The sequence below is a fragment of the Sander lucioperca genome, chromosome 18 (assembly GCF_008315115.2).
Source record: "Sander lucioperca isolate FBNREF2018 chromosome 18, SLUC_FBN_1.2, whole genome shotgun sequence".
Classification (NCBI taxonomy): domain Eukaryota; kingdom Metazoa; phylum Chordata; class Actinopteri; order Perciformes; family Percidae; genus Sander; species Sander lucioperca.
Genome location: NC_050190.1, coordinates 20,278,982 through 20,301,318, shown reverse-complemented (window position 1 = coordinate 20,301,318; position 22,337 = coordinate 20,278,982). Strand labels below are relative to the sequence as shown.

General features: G+C 40.2%; 2 long non-coding RNA genes across 2 annotated transcripts in view; one reads left to right on the top strand and one right to left on the bottom strand.

The window, feature by feature from the left end:
- Positions 1–551: 551 nt before the first annotated feature.
- LOC118493724 lies at positions 552–22,167 on the top strand. The gene is made up of 3 exons (XR_004895687.1): positions 552–2,444; positions 16,668–16,677; positions 22,154–22,167. It is a non-coding gene; the product is annotated as an uncharacterized LOC118493724 (long non-coding RNA).
- Positions 7,189–22,337, bottom strand: part of LOC118493722 — a 108,585-nt gene continuing 93,436 nt past the window's right edge. The window contains exons 2-3 of the long non-coding RNA XR_004895686.1: positions 14,724–14,816; positions 7,189–7,812 (exon numbers count right to left, since the gene is read on the bottom strand). This is a non-coding gene — a long non-coding RNA (uncharacterized LOC118493722). The remainder of the gene's footprint in view (positions 7,813–14,723; positions 14,817–22,337) is intronic.

Below are 22,337 nucleotides of genomic sequence, written 5' to 3'. Positions count from 1 at the left end.
TGTATGTTTCTTTCGTCCAATCCCCTCTCTTGATAGAAATCCGTGCCTTACCTCAGAGTAGTCAATTATCAAAGCTCCCCAAGATCATCAATCATGTGAGGAGATTGAAGTTTAGAGGAGGAGCAACGCTCTGGCCATCGATTGCAGTGAAGCCCTTTTTGGAGCCTGAGCACTTTTACGCACAAAACAGAAGCAGGCCACCTATCCCCTTTAATATTTAGCTCCATCAATGCTAATATGGCATCATGGCTGTATTGATAGGTTCTCACATAAAGGCTCCATTTATGGCTCCGTGACATTTTTGATGGTGGAAATTAATTATTCACATGGTTAGGATTAAGGTAGACACACGCTCAGGGACATGGGCTGTGGCTACTGTTGGAGGGTCAATAAACTCTCCCAACAAACAAAATAGCAAACAGAGTTGATGAGGTCGATTACAGAAATAGCAGTTTTCTTTTTTTTTTTTTTTTAAAGGAAAACGATTCAATAAATGAAACCGTGACAACAGTTATGTTTGTTGGCATAAAGTGGGGAGTGTAGGACTGCAGGGTTTGACAAACGGCTGTGTGGACATTTCAACGTGCAATACCCCGGGAAGGAGCTGCTGAGCGGTGCGCAGAGAGCCAAGGCATTCACCGTCTCCAAGTCTCTCTTACACTCTGTAAACACAACCAGTCCGGCAGACTCTGCTATTGAAGACTGATATTTTCATAAGCTAAATACTATCGTTCACATTGATTTGTGCACTCACGCTTGACTTTTTTTTCATCCTCCTCCTTTGGACAACCACGGTAAGTAGTATGAACCTTATATACTGTATCTACCGCTTTGTTGTGAACGCGCGTCATTTCAGGCGCAGTAAAGGGAAAGTTTTAAAGCTCGACTATAAAAATATATATAACATATTCTCATATGTATGTTTAAACGATAGAGTATCCTAAAAACCCAAACGCTGCAGCGAATTGTTAAATATACATACTTCCAGATCTTGCAATGTTACCGCGTTTTATTTCGCATTTATTGTGGAAATATGTGATTTGCCCCCGAGGAGAGTGATGTAAACACCCGAGGAGCGCGTGAAAATAGCAGAAGCTAATTATGCGTGTCCAATGTACGGCTCCACAGAAACACATCCTTCCCTATAAAACTTCCAGCAACGACTCCTACTAACGACGCGGACATTTTTAAACTCCTTTTGTGAACTATTTATTTGAGTAATTAATGGAAGCCATACACACAAGACATCATCATTAACAACATTTAGGTTGCGAAATGGGTTAATTTCGCCTAATAACAGCTTTTGATGCGACATTACACGAGTCGGTGTTTAATTTTCTAATTTCATTTTAATTATCATTCACTCAATAGGTAATTCAAATTAATTTCGCTCATAAACAAGACCTGTGCCAACATAAACTCCCTTTGCTTATAACCTGGCCGCGTTTACAAGCCAGCTAATTCCAGGAGGACACCGATCAGACAATTACAGCTTTTAAGGAGTTTTAGATTTCTCACAAGTGGCTTTCTCGTTGCGACCCTTTTCAGGTGCACACACAGGTCTTATGCGTATGAAAAAAAAAATCAGAGGATGGCATTAACAGGCGGTAAAATTTCATCTGGTGGTGTCAAATTGAGGTCAGTTTAGGGTTAAAGCTCTCGGTGTCCGTGTGGGACATGGCCAGCTGCGTTTGGATTCATTAGGGTGGGGGGGAGAGGATCCATTTCAAGGAAAACACTACTGGGACAATCAGCAGGCTAAAGATCCACTGCATGTCACATCCTAAAGGTGCACCAGGACCGCATGCCACCGAGCTCCAGCACTGAACTTCCACTCCTCTGTTTACTCTTTGCAGGATTTACAATCCCTCTCCCCCTCTCCTGCCCTGCAGGGCTCGGTTGTTCACACACACACACACACACACACACACACACACACACAGACACACACACACACACACACACACACACACACACACATACAAGCCTGTTGCTAAATATGGAGAGAGAGAGAGAGAGAGAAAGCATTGTTGATTTAATTCCCTCAAAAAGATCACTGATATGAAACGAGCTTCAAATCCTCTTAGTGACCTTAAACACTCCTGGAGAAACAATTGGCGCTCAACCACAGGAACAAATAAAATCGCCCTAATCTTGTTTGTAACTTTGTTCTTCTTTGGCCCTCTTCAATGTTTGAGATTATGTAAATGAGCTGAGCTAATGCACAGAGGCGCTGAGATAAGACTGGATCATAGACTACTGGAGAGGCTCGGGAAGTAAAAAAGCTTGCAGCCTGTCCATTTCTTCTTCTTTTTTTGCAGCAGCAGTTTGAAAATTGAAAGAAATACAGCTACTGATGCGTAATGTAATTTAAAAGTTTACTTTCTGCACTAAATGAATGTAATGCAGCTTTGTGTTTGTTCCAGCTGTAAAGAAGGCAACGGGTCAGATCATCTCCACAAATTGCATTTGATTTTCCTCTTTGGCAGACATGTTTTAGATGATTTTATTTATGATTTGTTTATATTAACTTCGCTCCTCAGTGCTTCTTGCAGAACGCATTACCTCAGTCATCTAAATCTGAACTCTTTTTGACCCCCCTCCCCGAGTGAAATGTGACTATAGGGTTTCAGAAAGTGGAGTGAGCAACTCAAATACTTGTAAAAGTTTCGCGACTAACTGTAAATTCTTCAGCTCCAAAGCCTCATTTTCCCCTCCACCGATTCTCAGAGTCTGGTGTCAGAGGGTTAGTAAAGGGAGGAGGGGGAGAGAGAGTAAGAGAGAGAGAGAGAGAGAGAGAGGGAGAGAGGGAGAGAGAGGAGGCCAACACCAAATGTAACTGTGTCTTTTCTCTTCATAGTCTCGAGGAGTTATGCGGCCCTCTAGCGACACCTCGCGGCCGCCGCGGAGGCCGAGCTGTCCAAAGCTTTGTAATAAACGAGAGAAGGCCCACGAAATAAAAAATAATATTGACTCAATTTAAACAAAATATGTCCACAAATATGAACAAAACCGTATTTTAAAATTAAAATGAAATGGACTGCAATCAAGTTATTAATTTCTGACAACACAGAAACGTACATCTAAGATAGAAATCTATTATAAAACGCAGATTTTTTTTTAGATTGTTTTAGTGTCCAAATCGAGCGTGCCGTGCATTTGTTTCTTTTGATTCTTAATTTATTTGCCAGCAATGCTGCAACCATAAATTCGGTTTAACTGTTTACACCGTTCACAGCTGATCGTGTTCCAGGATTGTGAATGTCACAAAAACTAGAAAAATGTGGCCTTTATTAGTCGTAGATTGTCTTTAATGACGTGTGCAATTACTATTTTTTAATTTGTGAATTTATGTGTGTTTTTTTTAATTAATTCATTTTGAATGCAAGTCTGCCTTCATATATATAAATCCAAATCAATTAGATAGCCTATATAATTATTTAATAGGCAGCCTTATCTAACCCCAAAACACACTGATGTTTAGGCTATTGGTTATTTTAATATTGATATAATCTGGACGACTTTTATTATCTGCTATTACACGATAATATAAGAGTTACAATATCAATCAAGTGAAGCTTAACATTTTAAAAAGAAAAAAAAAAACATTAAAATGATTCATATTGTAATTTGGAAACAGCGCGTCGAAGTAACAAACATTGTTATAATAACATATTAATGCTTAAAAATAATCTTAAAATTCTTTCTATCTAATCTTCTCAATAAAATTATTTCAGGTGTAAAGCTATATTGCGCCCCCCCCCCCCCCAATCTAATTTTAAAGCTGAGTGCATTTTCCTAACGTGTAAAAAATAAATATTTTCTTGCCAAACTCTGTGCTCTGCGCCCTGTGTGCAGCCTGTATGCAGCCTCTCGGCTCTGCTCGGCTGTGACTCAGTTGGAGCAGGTCACCGCCGAGATTAGAGCCCGTCGTTAACGCCTGTGCGGATACACCAAATGCTGATTTAATGAGCTTGCATTGGGTGTTTGTCCCAGAATACCTGGTGTGCATGTTAGTAACGCCAAAGACGATAATCCCTGTGTTTCCCCTTTAACACGTGGCTTTAGGGACAGCCTATACATCCACAAAGGCGCTTGTAGAGATTTGAGTATCCGTTCTTTTCTTTTTTCTTTTTTTTATTCCAGTTAGATTGAACAGGTCGAAGCCTATAAGGCCCGTTTCCAGCCACATTACCAGATGTAATTGAGAGAAGTTTAAGTGGAGGCCGGGAAAGCGAGGAGTTAATAGCGGTGACCCTCTTGCTGTGCCTCTGTCGCTCATCATTTATCAGGCTTAAGGGGCTTAAACAGGCAGCACAGACCCACCTTTTATTACATATCAAACCCTCTCTCCCTTATCTACATTATAGGAAATACACGCATCGTTGCCGGTTATGCGGATTTGGAAATAGAAACATGTCCAATAAAGTCGCCCTCCTCCGCTGATCAGAGAAAATATGTCTTTAGGCGCTGCAGAGACAACCCCGAAGGTTTAAGCCTTTATTAAATTGTCTTAATTCCCCTCTCCACTTTGAAATGAATAGTAATTCCACTTGTGTGTTCTTTGTCCAGTCCGGAAGCGGGGAAAATGTTTTCATGGTTCCATTATGATTAGAAAGTGAATAAAATTGTTGAAGCACGCTGCCTCCGAGTGCCATGCAAACTGTTAAACTTGTCCAGATGCGAAATAATGCATGCCGCGTTCAAACTCGGGAGAGTCAGAGCCATCCAACATGCTGTAAAGACACTAGATTTGCATATCTTATCCCAACTCACGCCGAAGATACCAGGCAAAAACTATCTACACGAATGGATACTCCTTGATTCATATAGTCCAATTCATTAAAAGGTGAGAAAACCGTCTTTGTGAAAAGTTGGGATATATTTAGCCTGTCTTCTGTGACTTGCGTCATTCTCCTTTATTTGTCCTTTAAAGGGAGGCCATTAAAACATCAGTCTTATTTATGTGTTGGAAAAAAAGAAGGCTTTTATAGATAATGCTTTCAATGCTAAAATTTATTTTTATTTCATATTTGTGTACAGAAGAGATATATATTGTGTTTTCTTTAAGAAATGCTGCCACAGTGCTTCAGTTAAACTTCAGGGCCAAGCCTAAGTTGTCTACTGGTTTCCTCTGAGGAGAGCTCAGTCAGTCAGCCTGAACCAGCTGCATTCACATGGAGTGACGGATTTTGATATTCCAGTCACACAACAGAGTAAACACTGCTCTCCTATTCAATAAACATCATTGACATGGTTCCATATCCAACTATTCCAAATACTGAACTTAACCCTCATTCAGTATCGGCATTTTTTGTTATTTGTGAATGGAATAAAATCACAGTTACATTTTTGTTTAAACATAAATAATCTGAATATCTTTTTCGCATGTATCAGGTACATGTAACACATTATACTTTGTTCCCTGAAAATTGATTGTACATTTTGTAATTTCCCGATGCTTTCATGTAATGGCATTAAATCATTTTTAAACTGTCTTTCAGGTTTGCTCCTCTCTTTTTTCCCCTCCGGTCCTCTGCTCTCTTTTTTCAAAAGGTGTGCAGACACAATTTTCACTCTATTCACTGAATCATTTCTCACACACGCAGTCACACACACACACACACACACACACACACACACACACACACACACACACACACACACACACACACACACACACACACACACACTTAATCAAAGGACTGAACCCAAGAGATAAAAACTATTAATTTCAGTTATAATAAACTTGCACTTAGTGTATCTTCTCTCTTGGTAAAAGCATTTATGTAGTAACCTGTCTATGTCTGACCTCCCCTCACAGCATGGGACCGTCCCAGCAGAAACACCACTGCTGAACGTTTCAAAACACACACGACTTGCTTAACACAACACAGCCTTACTCATGACTCTGCTTGTTTGAAATACTTGCCGAAAACAATGCAGCTAAGCAAATGCAGATGGTTTGTTTGTTTTTTTTCTTCTTCTTCCTGTTTACGTGGTCCCATTTCCATCTCCCCTCTGAAACCCACAGCCCAACTCTCCCTCCCTCCCTCCCTCCCTCCCTCCACTCTGGTTCTGCAGGAGTTCACATGATCAAGCAAGGTACCCAGGTAATTACCTGGCATTGTCAAATAAAGCGACCACTGATTCAAATGAGGAGTGAAATATCAAAGACCGGCATTGCCTTTGCAGCCACTACTTATCCACACAGGAGACAGAGAGGAGATCTGAGAGCTCGGGGACCTGCAGAGACGCAACAACAACACTCAGCCTTCCCTTCCTAGATAAATATCACCAATGGAAGCAACAGAGCCAAACATGCCCAGGTTCACTAGTAACAGCGGATTTATTTGTATTACATATTCTACTTGTCCGTTATTAGCTTGTGGTATCCTTTATAGTGGCTGCAGTGCAACTTCAACAAGAGGGATTTTGCTATATTCCTGCTCCTTACTGATGTGCACACTGCTGAGTCCCTCTCAAACGTTAGAGGTTGGAAATCCGAAGCTGTCAGAAGCAAGGCGGTCATGCAATGTTTCCAAACTTCTGTTACAGCATTCATTCTATATTTCTGGATCGGACGAGAGGAATAAAGACAAACTGGTTGCCAAGATTAGACTTGAATATCACGTCAATGTCTGGCATTGCAAAAGTCCAAAGTCCTCAGCGTAATTAGCTGAGATAACCGCAGCAATCATTTATAAATTGCAGTTTGTATTTTTATTTTCCTCTTGCTGAAAGTTGCACAGGGCTCAAATGAACGTTTGAATTCAGTGTGCACCCCTTTTCTCCCACTGCATTACAACATAATCTAATATAAAATGTAATTTCTTCCTGCGGACGCCCTGATTCAAGCAGGGCTGACAACAAGACCTTTGACACTTTGACACAGTAAGTGGAAGGTGATCTCAATGAGCAATGTCATCGCTCTGGAAACAACCCGTGCAAAACCTAATTTCTGCTCCCTTTACGTTCGAACCAGACAAGCGGCATCCTGGGATTTCACTTGAGCACAGAGAGAGTACCTGTAATTTGACTTGCCACGTCTAAATGGAAGTTGAATAGGTTACATTGTGCAACAACAAATAAAATGCTCGCAATGCTTTAGTGTCTGCTTTTCGTGGTTGGAGGCAAAATAGGGTTGGTGACGATGTTTAAGTGTTTAATGCTATAAACACACAGGCTTCCCTCCCTCTGGCATGTGGAAGGCTCCCAGGGACACTTTGCATGTAAATATTCATAGGGTGATGGGATGGGCTATTAATTATTAAGCACGGTAAAGAAGTGCAATACTTCAGCATTTAAAACATGAATCTTATTTTTTATTTGCTGCACCTGAGGATGAACATTTCGAGGAGACATTTTTCACAAAATGGTTCTCTGGAAATACAGTATAAGGTGTTAGTGCTTCAGAATGATGACTTACAAGATATAAAAAGTAATACTTCTCAAATTGAACACGAGAAATGTGTGAGAATATACATAATTAACATGTAAGCTAAAAGGCAATATATAACTGAGCACAGAAATATATTTTTCTTCTGCTATATCAAAAGTAGTGGCATGACTGCTGCAACTTTTTAAATTTCCTTTGATTTGTCGTATCTCAAGTGGGAGTTTGAGCACTTCCTTTGTAACTTTCCAGGTGAACTACATCAGCACTCATTCCTGCAGCTGTGCCTCATGACAGACTGTCACAGTGTGATGGAGCTGGAGTGGGGCCACCAGCGAGAGGTGGTTAGAGGTCCATACCTGAGCTTCACACTCCACACATCTGACACCCGAGGAGAGAAGTGGTCCTACATATGACTGTAAAGTTAGATATGGGGAGGTACAGTGAATTGGGAAAGAATGTGTAATTCTATACTTGTGGTTTAATATGGACACTGGCAGTGTTGTGCCGGGGAGGCATCGTGTTTAAAGACACCACGTTTGCCCCTGAGGAAAACACATACATCTTCATTTCCTTCTATATTCACAGCATTTCTCCCTCCGAAGCTGCACGCATCTCTGAAAGTTGCAGATATGAAACGGAATGGGCTTTCCAATTACAAGCAGAAGGAAAAAATGACCTAGATACGATCAGGTCTTTGAAAGTTCACATCCTATTGTGCCAGTGACAGAAATGAACCAGTGATCTACATCAATTGTGTTGACATGAGTCAAAATCAAAAAGGACACTGCCATTCCGTAAAAGCCCTGCGATTCAATTCAATTCATTTGCGCCCTGAAAAACTCAGTGTCATCTGAGTGGAATTGAATTAACAATTTCCCTAGCTGAGTTGGTCTTTTAAAACCCTCATTACACAGAAGCATTGTATATATTATCGAATCCCTTAGAGGAATATGGAACGAGGAGTCTACATTCATCCTATCATCACCTAGTTGTAATATTATAATCAATTAGCATGGATGAACTAATTGTCCAATCTCTCACTTGCTAATTAACCCTGGAAATATAACTGGGACAAAATAATGCACCATTTTTATAAACGGGATGCACAAATTGAGCTCATGCTTTAGTTAACATGGTTGGTTTTCTTCGGCGGGTCGTCAATATGTATGAGCTACATCAAAGCGTAGAGATAGAAATGAGGCCTGCACAAAAGCGGAACACATTTCAGATCCACAATATGCAAATGTGTTGGTTTTTGTTGAACTCTGGTGTTTGCATAACATGGGTTGACATAGTCTATGAGAGCTTTTCTGTGCCACTTGTGTACAGACTACAAAACACACTGTCCTTTGGGATATTTTATTTTAAAAGGCACACTTGGAGCTCTGCATAAATATACTGAATTTCAATGCATCTGGTAACACAGCTCTAATTCGCCACAGCCTTAATGTGTCTGAAATTACATAATTCTATGTAAAGTATAGGGTGTGTATAATGAGAGTGGATCATTATCACTCAGTCACATGAATGTCATACTCCATGTCACGTGTATGTCGCAACGCAGATTTACAATTTGGCCAGACAAAAAGGTGTCAACTCAAGACTAATACTGGTGCTGTCATGCAAAAAGTTCTCTATGACTCAGACAACAATTGAATACTGAACGAGACACTCCAGGAAAATCTGTGAGATGTTTGCTTGTGTAACTGCACACTTAAGTTTCCAGGGAGTTGCCCTCAACTGACTTACAGAATGATTCACTGACAGAAACCAAACAAACAATAAGCCTACTGTTAAAGCAGCCAGTGACTGAATGTCGTTTAATTTAAACGTACTGTAATCGATGACAAACACAAATATGTAACCAGCTTTTAAAATCCAGTGACATCAAGTTATTTTTGTATTGCAAAGACACACTCATGTGTTAAAAATAAATCTCACACTCATACAAGGCCGCCTTTTGTTTTCTTGCATGAGCCCAAGATAAAGAATTGGCCCAAAATGGCAGCCAACTTTTTTTGTTTACGCTCTTCGGGCCTTTGTTCCGTGTTGTTGTCAAATTTAAAAAGTAATACTATTTTTCACCTGACTCCATCTGTAGAAAAGATATCCTGCATTCTCCTTTAATATTCACTGGTTGTTAATTATTAAAGGTATGTATTTGAATTATAAATATACTAGTTATACAGAAGTAGGCAAAGCAGGCACATAGCCCGAGGCTAAATTCCTCCATTACCCATTATTTTCCAGTCTGCCGTCTCCATATGCCTGCCTCCTATTCCTATGTCATCTCAAAAAACACTGCGGCATTCCTTTGTACTTGCCTACCCCTCCCCACTTTGGCCACCCGAAAAATCTCTCCCTCCATACATATGTGTGCTGCTTCCTTGAAGTAGGATGTCACACTTGTCTTAAATATAATGAATCACTATCTTCAAGGCATCCCTGGATCCCAAACACTCCCCACAGAAACCTGCCTAGTCCTCCCCCGTTTCGAGCCTTCCTACATGTCACAAATCATCCGTTGTGGAGGGCTCTCTACTAAATCATTAACATTGTCAGAAATGACTGGGCCAAGAACGGGAAGAGCCCAGAGATGCAGCAGAGGCGTACGTACGTATGTTGGGAATATAGAATGGTAAACAAAGAGAGGCAGCCTTATACCCGCTCTTCCTCTTCCTCTCCGTTCCCCTTTTGCCTCCCCTTTTTTTATATTCCTCTTCCATGGGATTTCTGAACAACAAGAAAGAAGTACAGCGTGAGGAAAAGTAAAGAAACTGTCAAAGAAGTTTAACAACTTGCGAGAAATTCTTAACCTCTATTCTCTAAACTGCTGTGGAGTTTTTTCCTTGGAGTTCTTTCCTAAAATCTTTGTTGTAAACACACTGTAAAGAACTGTGCTGTGCAATATAGGAGATTATGTCTCTGGGCCATTTTGATAACAGGTATTTATGAGTCCAGCGTTGAGAGGATAATCAAAAATATGACTTATTTTCCTCTCTCGGGTTGTCTAAAACTGTGGTGGCTTTGTTGTCACAGAATGACAATTCTCCTGTCATACAGCATTACAGTTTGCTCCATATATGTGGCATGTCTTAAAATGCAAGCTCCTCATGCGATGCTACTTATCAGGCGATTTCTATTTAATACTATAGCCACACTTATATCTTACGCATACACTCCTACCTATGCTATCATCCATCAAAAGGATTACTAATTTCCCTTCAATTTCCGTTGCTCTCCTAAGAATCTAAAGGATGATTGATAATAGATGAAGGGAAAGCACAGTGGTACTGTTTTTAACCTTGCTCAAGTCATTAATCCGCTTTATACCCATGAAGGTAGTAAAGGAGACAATGAATTAGTCATTAAAGCACAGGTCAGTTTATTAGAATTCCTGATTGAACTGTAAAACGACTTCTCCCGGGCTGCCCGGGCGGACGGAGGAATCTGCAAATGCAGGGAGAAAAAAGGAGCCGAGGGAAGCAGACAGAGGAATTCCTGCACGAGTGCATTTTCTCTTGAAGAAAATGACAGAGGGGTGTATCGGTAGCCATCGTTCACCTGACAAAAAAAAACACCCGCCTAATTAGCGCACGCTGTGTATCTCTGTACATAGTCAAAGAAGAATGACATGACAAGGAAAATGATCAAAGTACAGAAATGATGCAGGCGTGACAGAGGAGAGTATACAGAAATACATATAAACACACACACACACAACCTGTAGTGGCCATTTATTTGGTTGAACTTGCTCCATGTCTCTGTTAGCATGTAATGTTGCTGAAGTGAGCGCTGGCTAATGTTTGTCACCATTAAGTCATGTGGTTTTTGGCTTCACTCCACAGGGAAAGTTTAGTCGGCCTCAGATGTTTGCTGCGCCCTAAAACGGAATAATGATCTAACGGGTGTGTGTGTGTGTGTGTGTGTGTGGGGGGGGGGGGTCACGCAGGGACTTGACTGAGAAGATGTAATGGATAGGATCAAACCAAAACACGGCACAAAGTTGGCACTGTTAGACAATGGATTCAGTCTGTTCACAAAGTTCTGCTACTGGAGGAACATAACTGCTTGGATTTCATGTCAGAAAGTGTAAAAACAATAATTGGAATTTAACATGAAATGATGAGCAACAACTTTGGTATTTTCCATATCTATTACTGCCAGAGGATTATCACAGAACCACTGTTCACATTAATATTCTGAAATTACTTGGAATACACAAGTGTTACGTTTAAGAGTTGTAGCTTGTAAACACCATATTCCACTGCCAATAGCCTGGATAAACACATATCCCAGTTATGAGAAACCAGAGTATGACAGCTGAGATATGCCATTATTAGCCAGCATTCTCAGGCATGTAAACATCTTACTCCATTAAATGGTGCTTCTGCGGCCTGTGTAAACTCTGTTTCCATAGCAGCAAACAGAATGTTGTTTATTTATGTAAACAAGGGTGTTTGTGAATGGGATATGAAGATCAATATAAACAGCCTATCCTTAATATGACCTAAACGGGGATGGGGATGTTGTAGAATATTCTGTTATCACCATGCATCACTTGGAGCACGTAAGATGGCTTTTAAATTCTGTAAAATAATAAATAAATAAATAAATAGTATTTTTTTAGTATTCATGTCCTGCTTGAATTGTGAGCTGCAAGATTGCTTTGAAGCCAATCACAGCCCAAGGGCTTTCAAAACCTGATTGCAAGATGTTAACCAGGAAGTCCACTTATCACAGAGGTGGACTGCAGAGGAGCTGACAGGGCAGTGGGGCTCTCCTCTTAATGTTTTGTCTATGCCACAAGTATTGAACCGAGTCTCTTTCAGGAATGCTTGAAACAGCCACACCAGGTGCTTTGTGCATGTGGGCACACATGGCCCTGACTTACACTGTGGTGATTTCTTGTTTACAGTCATGTCTACAGACTGTCATCCCAGACTGTCTTACTCCCTAACTAAATGGAACTTTCATTTCCTGGTTTGTAAATGAGTCTCTCCCTCTGCTTTTGTTAGATATTTATTTATTCAGTCTATGTGACAGGAACAATGCACATTAATCAACATCTCAGCTTTCACATCACTGTAAATGTGTCAGACCCTTTCTCTCTCCCCCCCCCCCCTTCCCTCCTCTCACTCCTGCTCTCCTCTCTTTCCCTCACAGTATAGTAGCCTCAGCGTAACTCCAATCAGCAAATCAGCACCGTAACTCTAATGAGTGAAATTGCTTATGAGGGGAATCTGTTTCCGATGGTGGGCCCGATGATTAATGTGCACTGACAACATGTCTTTCCTCGAGGAGCTTTGCTGGGCTATGGCAGCTGTGTGACGCCACCTCCTCAAAGATGGCCCCCTCTTCCTCTGAGAGGCTGACATCCCACAGGGATAAACTAGAGATGCTGCTGAGGATTTCAGCACAACTCAATACTAAATACGATCATAGTGGTAACATTTTATCCTTACTTTACATTCCTTAAAGTCGTGTTGTGCCAGCATGCACCACATAGAAGTTGCCGTATAGGTTGAACTGTGAAAATAAAACTATTGCAACTGCAACCTGATCGTGGAGGTTTTCATAAAGTTTGTGTGATTTTACTGTCATATACTGCATATATCCAATTTGCCAGTTAAAGTTCATATTTAGGAATAGTTCGACATACACAAAGTTTAATAAAACTGAATTCAATAAATTTCATTTTTAAAAACATTACAATTATCTCCATAGACCAGATATCTTTAACAGGTGGTCCGGGACCCCTAGGGGTTCCTCAGAGTTATGTACATTTCATTTCAACATTTCAAAAAAATAAATGAAGTCTGAAAATATACATTAATATGATTGCAAAATTTTAATAGCAAAGATAAATCGGCCTATTTGTGAAAAAAAGTATTTACACAATGAAGGCAAGCTTTCTATAGGTAAGTTAGCCACTATAGTAGCCATACAGTTGAGCTCAAGGAGTCACTGTGCCTTCCAGATGTATGTTTAACATTAAAACATGATGCATAAATTATATCCATTTCTTTTCATCCATTCTGCCCAGTTTAATATGCAACTCAATTATATACAATATATGGGGTAGGGGGTCCCTACTTGGTCTCTCTTTCAGCTTAGGGGTCCCTGATCTAAAACACATTGAAGACCCCTGCCATAGACAATATAGGTGATTATTGGAGTACCTCCACAGCAGTTGCGCAAGAAAATACCTGGTTCTTTTATAAGAAGTTGCAGGTACATTGCCTGTGTACATACAAACATAAGGTGAGAAGTTAACTACGACTCCCAATGTGCATTTTGGCAAGAAACGTCCAATACAGAGCTTACGATCCCATTATCTTTGCCACTGACGGTGGCTGAAAGCTAGCGGTGTTGAGAAAACGGATTTTAAATTCTGCATCTTAAATCAACTTGTGGATTCTGGGTCAATTTTGGATGACTTCAGAATCTATGGTGCCATGTTTTGTTCACAACTTCAACAACGAAGCGTTTTGAATTTGCTGCCACTGTGATTTGCACCTCTGAGCGGTTGCTTCTTAGTATTTAGAGCTGTTCACATGTGACTGGCCCACTAGCACAGCAGCTAGTGGTTGAGTGGTGGTGACATTCTACCCAACTGAATGCTTCCATTCACATGATGGGTATCGAATGTAGAATAAAAAAAAGTATCAAATCAAGTACTCTATTGGTATTGCTATCTGCAACTTTGGTTGCACCAAGCTGCATGACAAAAGTTTCATGTGTGATGTTGGTCTCACAGGGGACCAATGAAAAAGTGTCCCACCACCACACAGTTTCATACGAGGGAGATCTGGTGGCTGCAAGTCACACCTCTGGCCTCAGCTGTTCAGCTGTTTCAGGGTGAACATTTCATCAGTCTCCTGTTAATGCTGAGAGATTGCTCACAACTACTGGGCATGCATGAATGTCTTTTTAATGCTACATGAAATTAGCTGTTGTTTGGACACTTGTTTTAAACAAGTAAGATAATAGCAGAAACAACCACACTCCTATACTAACTACATAAGGTCTGCATATGGCTATATATCATCTGCAATAAAAGTGTCATGGATATGCATGAATCTATTCATGTTGTAACTAGTGTGTCTTGGCTGTATAGCATGTGATGAGTCTAGATTAATAAGGAACTATTCATCTCCATACTTCACACCTCAAGAGAATTTCTTATCTACCGTAACCATTCTGAAAATTACATTACACAGACTCTGAAACCCTTATCCTTGGTTTGTAAGGCTCTAATGTAACATGCACCATTATCAAAGAATTTCTACCTAACGACCCAACTAACCCGAACACTCCTTACCTCATTCCAAGCTCGCAGATGAGATGAGACCCCACTGAGCCAATGAGCTTCGACAAAACTGACTTGATTGCCGGGGCTTTAGCGTCAATGATCCTAGAATAACAAGGAGCATATTGTACCATCAGCACAGGGCTGCAAAGCCAAGCCTTTTCCAGGTTAACAGGCTCTTAGATGCCTGGGCTTAATGATGGAGGTAATGACATTCTCATGATCCAGCAATACAGGTGAATAGGTAACATATGGACAGAGGGAGGCTACAGAGAGGCAGAAAACTGTGGAGCAGAACAACTGGACATCTTATACATTTAAATAATGTGTTAAATTACAGTAAATGATGAAAGATTTTTCTATCATATTCTCTACCTATTGAATCTTTTCAAAAAGCTACAGGGTGAACACACAGACAACTATAAAATTAAACAAAAAACAAAGAGGACATGATATTTAGATCACGAGTGACTAATTCTGAGGGATAAACAACAATAAATGTGCTATGGCATCGTGTCACTGAGGCACATGTACAGTTTTAGCTTGTAAGCAAGTCATTATCACAGTGAGACCACTGACGTTGCTGCGCATCCCTGTCAATATTTTGAGTTGAGCTGCAGTACTTTGCACAACTCTATATGAAGTCATTTGACACTCCTATCAAGCATGGAAAATCCATTTCTTGTAATTTCCGCCGTAAAGACACCGCGTCAGCCTGTCCCTGCCAGGTGCCACAGCAGTGGCGATTGAGCGAAATGAAATGAGAAAGAAAAAAAAATTTAATTATTAGGATACGATTGACACCAAAACAAAGAGCAGTCATAGTGAATTGGGCATTTGTTTTTGTTTTTAAATCACAACATATGACATCTGTCACATGGAGGCCTGTGATGTGAGTGAGATGGTATAAGCACTTGTGGCTCTATTTGTGGTGGATGCATAGTAGTATAGTAGTTTACATATGGCCTCATGCATGTGTGCACAAATAACTGCTTGCACATGTATACTAGAGCTGGGCAATATATCTATATTATGTCGATAACGTGATATGAGACTAGATATCGTCTTAGATTTTGATTTTGACCCTAATATCGTAATATGGCATAAGTGTTGTCTTTTCCTGGTTTTAAAGGCTACATTACAGTAAAGTTGTCATTTTCTGAACTTACCAGACTGCTCTAGCTGTTCTATTATTTTCCTTTACCCACTTAGTCATTATATCCACATTACTGATGATTATTTATCAAAAATCTCATTGTGTAAATATTTTGTGAAAGCACCAATAGTCTCTCTATAGACTCTACAATATCGTTGCGGTATCAATATCGAGGTATTTGGTCAAAATATCGTGATATTTGATTTTCTCCATATCGCCCAGCCCTAATGTATACTGTATGTGTACAGTACATACAGGTTTGCATGCATCTATAGATGTTTTTTGTTGTTGTCTATGCTGGTACATATAGGAATATAATTACACTCACTCTGTTGATTCATGAAGGCTTTACTGTTCTGTTTTGGTTGAAACTGTTTTACAAAGGTGTTAATTCAACTGTATTGTGAATCTGGAGGCTGCAAGTTTGTGGTGCTGTTGAAATGTATTGCATTATACTGACGTGTTATTTTTGTCCACCCCATTTGTATCAATGAGGGTAGGCTAAATAGCAAAAACGCCTCTCTGTATAATGCAACATAATTCAACAGCACAAACTAAATCCTCCAAAATGACCACACAGTTGAATATATAAATATCTAAAACAGTCTCAACAAAAAATGTGAAAGGAGGATTTATTGCAGGTCTTTTGTATCAGACTGTGTTACTTTTAGCAATTACTGTACATTTACCTGGGTTGCTGATCGCGATAGTACAAAAGAAAAGTACCATTATCATTGCTTTACATATCGGCCTGTCTGCTATCACCACTCATAAGTCCCTGTCGCTAACCGCCTTGGGAGCTCAGATAATGTTCCTTGGCTGGCAGAAGACAGGTTGATAGTTGTCAGGGGCAGAAACAGAATAAATGACAGGGTTTCATTGGGGCGCCTCTAAGGCGCATTAGGGACCTCAGGATCCCAATCCCCAAACACGGGATGAAGAATCATTTTGTCACAAAGGCACAGGGTCGCCCATCACTGTCTAATGCATGCCTTGATTAATCGTAGGGATGGAGCAACATTATGTCCTATTCAGGGTGATGCTTAATTGCCTCCGCCATCCAACTCATCCATTGCCCTAATGATTGTGCGTCTGCTTCTCTGGACACATGGTTAGTCTGGTGGACTGCAGCTTAGCAGGACAGGACCCCCTTAAACATCATCACCAGCTGAGAGCTTACCCTCTCCAGACACCTTTACCTCCCCCTAACTGTGAATATGTGGATAAATGGAGCTGGCTTCATCGCCCGTAGCCCTGTGTTTATATTCACCGCAGAATGTCTGCGAGTGTTAATGTATGTAGATTTCATTTCTGATGAGTGATTATTTGACTGCTCATTTTGCCTGAGATTTATGGCACTCTCTCTATCTCCTGACTGCAGTGCCACTCTTATCTTTAATAAAAGAGATGAGGACATTAATCAGGTTTTGTTGGCGGCCCTTACTAAGACATTAAATGTATTGTATGGGGTAAGTAAACACGCTTCACATCCTTCTCTCTCACAGTCGAGAGAGAGAGAGAGAGAGAGAGAGAGAGAGAGAGAGAGAGAGAGAGAGAGAGAGAGTGAGGGAAGGAGGGTGAGGGACAGAAAGAGGCGAGTGAGGAGGAAAAAAAGAAATCCCTCATTATATTTATCATAATTTCACATCTGCTGTTTTTGAAGCAATGTACCATGAGCCCATAAAGTGTATTACAACTGTGCATAAATTCAACTGATTTGTGGCTGGAGTAGCTAATTCCTTGAGTACATTTTAGAAAAACAAGCACTGAGCCCTGAAATTGCAATTCCATAAAGGCTTTAAATTACTGAGTACAGAATCAAGAACTTGCCTGATGTGCCGCGCATGGTGACCGTGTTATAGGGAAAGCAGCGCTCCCCGAGATAGAGACAATAAAACCTGAGATGAGTGAGCCATTTACTCAAACAAAATAAAGGAAGAGAAGAATGGCTGGCTATATGATGAGGGGGAGTGACTACGCCCGCATCTCATTTTACCCTTTTAACCATGAAGATGCGTTAAATATCTATCTCTGTACTTCATATCGGTGGAAGAGTTAGTGGATGGATAGCACTGCATGCCAAGCTTCCTCATTCAGAGGCAGTAAAAACGATATGAATCTCATCAGCAGAAAGGGGAGGAAGTGTACTGTGGCACACTCCTTGACATAGTCAAGAACAGACAAAACATACACACATTCCTACAATTGCGCACACAGTCAGTCATGCACAACCTCTATCCATACATTGTTTTCATTATCTCCCAGAATCCCTATCAGACAAATACATTCAAACCTATGGGAAGTTTATACTCTCCACTTCCACTGACTTGTATGTCTTGGTAATGGTTTCTCCACAAATCAATAAAAAAGAAATCCTGGGCACACATTTGATACAAAGCCTTATTTTGTTATCATGCAAACTTTAGGTGTCACACTGGCTCAGGACGTATTAATATTTCATGTCATTCTTTCCAGCCACTCTCCTGCCTATCACCTCCACTTTGCTGTCTCTCACCTCCCCGCTTTCTCCCTCTTCTATCTAGAGTCATTTGGGATCGGCATGAACAAGATTTTCATATCAGGTAAATGAATATCTTTATCACAGAGGCAGGAGCCTGGATGCTCAGGGAGCGGGAGAGAATAATCACACAGAGCAAACAGTCCTGGGGAAACAGAAAGGCACTCGGTAATAACAACCTCTCTCAGTCTCCCACACTGCTCTCTGTGTACATCTAAATAGCCTGCTTACTGTAGTGGATGCTGCGGGATCAATGGACTTCCTGTGGCTTAGCGCTGACCTTCGACCTTTAATGAGCCCCTAGGAAGAAATTGAAAATATACGGTGGAGTTACAACACAAGTTCTGACATTATTTTTGATCAACAAATAGAATATACATGTTATTGTTTTTGTTAGAATTGAGACATGTTAGCAACATGGCTCTAGGTATGGCAATATCAGTCTGTCTGGCCACCACTTTGGTCCAGACTGAAATATCACAAAAACTAGTTGATGGATTGCTATGAAATTTTCTACACAGACTCATGTTTCTCAGAGGATAACATCTACTGATGTCGGTGATTGTTTTCCTTTCGCGCAACTATAGGTAGGGCTGCTCAATTATGGAAGAAATCATAATCACGATTATTTTAGTCAATATTGAAATCATGATTATTTAACACGATTACTCATTGATTTTTGAAAAGATGTTGCAATTATTGAACTTAAAATAAATTAAAAAAAAGTTAAACAAATCCACATTTTGAACTGTGAAATGTCCCTTAATACTTTTCCCATTTTAACTTTTTTTTTCCATTCAGAACACAAGACAAAATAAGAGTTTACTTGCAAATCGTAATGTGCAAAATAATCGTTTTGCTCGATTATTCGATTATATTATTATTATATCGTTTTTGTGATAATTAGAAGCCAAAATCGTAATCACGATTAAAATTACAATTAATTGCACAGCCCTAACTATAGGTTGACATTTTTGGTTTATTTGGGAAATATTTCAACAACTATTGCATGGACTGTCATGGAGATCCATAATGCCAAAAGAAGCTCCACCAGCAGGTCAAAGTGTCGACTTATTCTGTGAATTATCTCAACATCTACCTGATGGGTTGGCACAACATTTTCTACAGACATTCAAGGTTCCCAGAGGAGGAGGCTAATGACTTTGTCACTTTGACACCCTGACTTTTCTTTCAGCGCCACCATGAGGTTGACATTTTTGATTCAGAGTGAAATTTCTCGACGAACTACTGGATGGACTGCATATAACTATTGCGTCCCTCTGATTATTCGTCTAGTGAGGTCGAAATCTTTGTCCAATACTTTGGTTCTGCAAATCTAACACTCCCATAAGCCTCAGCTGTAGCATACTTTGTGTTTAAGTTATTTAGCAAATGTTGAAAGATGGTGAGCATGGTAAGCATTATACCTGCTAAACATTATCATGTTAATATTGTCTTTGTGTGCATATGTTAGCATGCATCGCTGTGCCCACTATCATAGGCTGTAGTCTTGAGTCTTGTTGATGATGGACTTAAAACAATAATATTGATGTGCGCATTTCAATAAAACAAAAGTTTGAGGCCGCCTTATTAGCTATCCAATGTTAGTAAGTATTATTGAGGTTTTAAAAGTATGCTAAATCAATTTGTTTATAGGTTACTGGTTCAATAGCATTTCATTTACCTGTGTGAAGAAATTTGGTGCAACTTAATTATTTTCTAATGTGCAGCGCAGAACAAAAAGTAACCATCTCTCTTTTTTACTATGCTCAATAATAGTTGATTCAATGGCTATAAAATGTGTTCATTAGAATGTTATAGATAAGAAATATTGAAAGTATACCTAAAAGTGTCACTTTTATAGTGACTGAAAAGGATAATATAATCTAAAAAGGGTGTGATTATATTCAAGTCTTGTCCTCCAGCATTATCTTGGAGCTCATAAAGAGATGAAGTTTAATATGATGCTTTCAGTCAGTTTAATTGAATTTTAATTGCCACTTTGGACAGAAGGTTTAGATCTAATCAATAAAATATTAAACTTTTGGGGCTTTGATGTGGAATGGTCTCCCTGTCGCCCCCGGTGCAATGCATCCTGGTACCGGAGGGTATAAAATGCCCGTTTATGAGCTGAGGTAGCTAAGCCAACACCTTGCTGTTTTCCATAGTGTTTCTGCAGAATACAGTGGATAAATAACACAAGGCGAACAAGCTGAGATTCCATTAATTACACTGGTGTGGAAGAGCGGTCGGTCACCTTCAAAGGAAGGCCTTTAATGTGCCAGAGCTATAAATATTTTGAAATGTCACACCTTGGGAAGACAGCATCAGGCCAGAGCCGGGGTGATAAATCAGAGCCAGAGAAGAACCAGGAACGAAAAGATGGCTCTTTGGTATTTTAGAAATAATTACTGATACAAAAGGGGTAATGAATGAAGCTATAAATTACGTTAAAACAGACCATTAGGAGAGGATTAGTTTATAAAACTCGTTGCTGCTCCTTAAAATTACCCTCTCAGAATATTGCGTATTTTACTCCATCCATAACTCATGGAAATAAAAAACATGTATGCATAATATCACACTCTGTTGATTAATGCTAAATTAATTGATTTTGTTCTGCTGCTTTAAGATGAGAATATTTTCTAAAGACGCCAGATATGACATCATCATAACAGTTCTTTCTAACTAATATAATGCCAATGCAATAACGTCCACAGTCACCTTTTATGGCAACTACTAAAATCTGCAATGAATCAGTGCGTCTTTTACTTTTTATCAAATTTCTTTCAAAGTTTGAGCAAGTATAGAGGTATGACCCCGGACAGAGACCCATGTGCTATCTCCTGTGTGTGGGCCAGTCATCGTCCACCACCAGCACCACCACTATCACATTCAGTTATAAATCTGAGGGATCCTTGGTTAGGCTGCTGCACGGATGGAAGGAATTTATCCTCAATCCCTATAGAGAGAGCCTGGGAGAGAAAAATGACATGGCCCATCCTCTAAGGCTCATAAAAGTCTAAATTAAATATCAAATGGAACCACTGATGGATAGCGTCCCCTCTATGGATCCCCAGCGCCGCCTCTGCCTCCCCTCCCTGACACGACAGGTGCTGCTCACATGACTGGAGAGCCAGACAACTTTGTTAGCAGGATTGTTCTCGGTTCAGGTAAACCTGCGATGAAACAAAATGAGGGAGTCAAGTAAGTGAACGCAACAAGGCGCCATTATTCCTCGCTGATTCCTGCCATGGCTGGATCCTCCCTTCCTTTCAAAAGGAGCCTTAAATATGGTGCATGTATGACTAAATGAGGATGTTTCTTCAGACGACTTAAAAGTGCAATTTGTCACATATATGAATTACAGAATATATGATTCTCTGTATCCATATTTATAAACTTATGATTCTCCCATCCTCAGCAAAAGAACACTTCCAAAGATTGCTGTCAGGCGGGAACACCTCACTGCGAGATACTGTAATACTAATGCCAAGCCCGCCACAATAGCTGGCGCTATCGCCAGGCTAAAACTGTACATTATGAATCATCAATTGTCGCCCTGCTTTGTATTATCCCCAGAGAAAATCCCAATCTGGGTTTGAGCCCACGGCTGATGGACACCCCATTATTCACTCGCGCTTCTTCAGCTCTGAGACAGGAGTGGGGATAGGCAGTAAAACGACGGCCTTAAGATTAATCCTCTGCTCTTTCTCCTGCTTCCCGAATCAGAATGAAATAGAACATTCCCTTCCCTTAATCAAAAAGTTTTTATCATCTCCCCTCTCTCCAACTCAGGAAGTGGGGATAATGCTCGTTCCATTGCTCGTCCTGTGAATTGACATTGGGGAGGGTGATGAGAGGGATCTGCTCTTGCTGCCTTTTGTACTGTAACAAGTGAGCACAATTTAGATGAGCTGGTGGCCGTCGATCAATACGCGCATTATCTCCC